We start from the raw sequence: 3142 nt of genomic DNA on the forward strand, positions 1-3142 counted from the left end.
TGCATGAGCCGCGGGGACCCCCAGGCCAGCACGCAGGCTGGGCAGGAGTCAGGACTAGTACCTGCCTGTTGGTTGCCCACCCCTGGAGAGGAGCGGGGTGGTCTTCAGCAGCAGATGAAGCCCCGTGAGACCCCATGCTACCCCAGTCCTGCCTTGGTTTTGTCCGCACATGCTGCTAGGAAGAAGCGCAGGGCTAACAGCTCTGCCTGGGCTGGGACAGCCCTCCGCACGGAAGCCAGCTCCTCCGTCCTGCCAGCTGTTGGAAGAGCCTCGGCGTTGTGGGCCCGTCACCCAGAAACTTCTCAGAAACCTAAAGCAAAAGAGAGATGGTCTCAGCTGTGTCGGCAGGGAGGGGAGGGCAGGGGTCCCTGCCGGGGCAGCGGGTGCACTGGCGCGGTCCTGCGGTGCGCTGGGGGAAACTGCATCCCAAACCTGCCGTAGGATGGAGCAGCAGGTGGAGGCGGCCACTGGTCTGGCATGGCCAGCCCTGCCTGTTGCCAGTGTGGCTCTGCCATCTCATGGACCCCGCCCTGCCCCTTTAGGGGGGGGGGTCTCTGAAATACAGTCCTTACAGCAGGGAGCCAAAGCTGCCTCAGTGCTCAGGGCCACAGCTGTAAGGAGAAACCTCTTCTTCCTCTGCTCAGAAATTAACCCACCGTGCACAGCGCCAAGCTCTGAGAGTGCTGAAGAATGAGGTTTAAATGGGATTTAATGAAAATACCAGCACTACCGTGGCAGAGAGCACTGATATCGCATGGGCATAAGATACCCTCTGCCCGTCGGGAAGGACCATGGCACAGATGGCAGCAGTGATCCCACTGCAGCACGGCCCGGCAGGGTTGGCATTGAGGGGTCTGCATTTCTCCAAGTGCCCATGACACTCAGGTGGTTTACTGGCTTTGAATCCCAAAGACTCGTAATTTCCTTATTATTTTAAACCCAATCTTATTTAACGTGGTATGGAGAGAGTTGCAGAATTACTCAATATTGATCAGAGAAAGGCTGGGCCATGGAGACAAGATCCATGTTGCTATGTGTGGCTTAGCAACATATAAATGTATTCAAACAGAATAATGAAATTATCGTGGGGAAACAAAGCAGCCATCACTTGAGGAGATGGAGGATGTGGAGGCCTCTTGGAGCTCTTGTTTGCCAAGACAAGGAAGACGGTACTTATTGTTTGTGCAAATATGTGAACCCCCCCCAGCCATCCCCTGCTTACATAAAGAGTGTAATGAATCCGGGCAGTGCACTCACTGCAACGTGCAGCTTTGTACAGCTGGGCTGGAGCTCATTACTGTGGAAATGTGTGGCCTCTCCGAGTGAATTGAGTCCTTGTGGGGGGAGCCCTAATATTGGGGGTGGGGATGCAGGGAGGAAGCCCATGCCTACCTCCTGGCCAGAGCCACACTGCAAAACTCCTCATTTTTGTGGTTCTGAAACTGGTCTGGTATTTACCTGGATTTTATCTGCCCTTATCCTCATGCGTGTTAATGCACCACTGGGAGCCCATCCCACCTCCCCCCACGGACCCACTGGCTGCCTCTTGCGTGTGAAGCCAGCGTGATGCCCACAGCTCTCACAAGAGCATGGCTGAGGCGCTGGAGCAGAGAAGAGGTGGATCCCATCCCAGATCAAGCACAGCTTTCCTGGGAGACTGTGAGCAAGTCATTTAAGCCCCAAGTCTCCCACTGGTGACCAGGGTCCAGCGCTCCTCCTGCCCACCAGCTCTCCCTACTGGACTGCCCCGTGGGGCAGGTGGGCTGCTCCTGGGTCTCTGCGGGACCTCCTGCCAGCCTGCTGCTGGTACTTCACAATTTTCATTAGAGCTGGCTGGTAATTTTCAAATAAAGATACCTGGGGCAAAATATGTCTCTTTTCATTAAACTATTTGGGAGAAAACAGAAGAGGGGAAGCAGTGTCTGTGTTGAAATGATTGGTCTCCTGCTCATCATCAAGCACACAAGTTTATGGTTTGCTTCCCCTGGCAGCTGTTATCTCCAAGAGCTACGCAGCATTTTGCTCTGTTGAGCGAGCCGTGAAGACGGGAGCCTGTGCAACGCTGAGCTGCCCTGGGGTCTTCCAGGCATTACTACAGCTGGGCATTACTGCCCTTTATTTTTTATTTTTAATGGCTGGAAGCACTTGTCTTTGAGCCCGGTGCCTCGGAGCAGCACAGCATAGCCGGCACCAGCGCTGTGCCGCACGCTGGCTTCCACGTACACAAGTGTGAAGAGGAGTGCTCTTCTGGTTCAAGGAGATCTTCTCGTTCACCCCAGGCTGAAGGACTGCCCAACCAAGGGCTCCCTCACCCCAGGGTGCGCTCGGAGCCACGCTCGGTGCTAGCAGAGAGGGTGGTCGTGCACAGCACTGCCCTGCACCCACCGGCCGCTTCCACGGCCGTTGTGCATCAGCCGGTGCATGGGGGGGACAGGCACCGACCCCAGCCCAGCATCCCCACCGTCCTCTGGGCAGACCTGGGCTTTTAAAAATATACCGAGGGCTTACCTGAGAAAACAAAACCAAAATAAACCACCCACCTCTTTGCACAGCTGGAGTTTAATTACACATGTGGCTGGATTAAAATATGCAGGAGCAGGTGAGGGTGAGACTGTGGGGGGACAGAGCACAAATGCACGTGCTGGGTGTAGGTCTTGCTGTCTCTGAGACCCCACTCCTACGCCTGAAATGCTGCAGCACATTTACTCCCGGATGCCACCGTTTCTGCCTTGCTCATGTGTCCACTGTGGGGAGGAAAGCTGCAATGCTTCTGGGTAGCATCGTCTCGAAAATAGTCTAAGCATGCCCTGCTTAGACACTTAATGTGGAGCAAAATCAGAAACCTGCTAATACACTGCTTCCTTTGACAAAAGAAAATGTAACAATACAAAAAAAATCAATTCATCCCCGGCGCTTCTTCACTGTACTGTCTGCTTGAGTGATCCCATCCAGACACCACACTGAGAGTGCTGGGAGTACTTGGTAGTGGTTGGTAAAAAAAAAAAAAATGCTAAATATGCTACACCTGTACCTGGAGGAGCTGGGGACTTGCCCAAAGCCAGGCAGGGAAGCTGGGGAGGGAGCAGGGGGCTGCGCCTGGCCGGCCTCTCCCCAGCACTGCCGTCAAGCAGAGGTCTGGGGC

This window comes from Haliaeetus leucocephalus, unplaced genomic scaffold (assembly GCF_000737465.1).
Source record: "Haliaeetus leucocephalus isolate CR32 unplaced genomic scaffold, Haliaeetus_leucocephalus-4.0 Scaffold306, whole genome shotgun sequence".
NCBI classification, from domain to species: Eukaryota; Metazoa; Chordata; class Aves; order Accipitriformes; family Accipitridae; genus Haliaeetus; species Haliaeetus leucocephalus.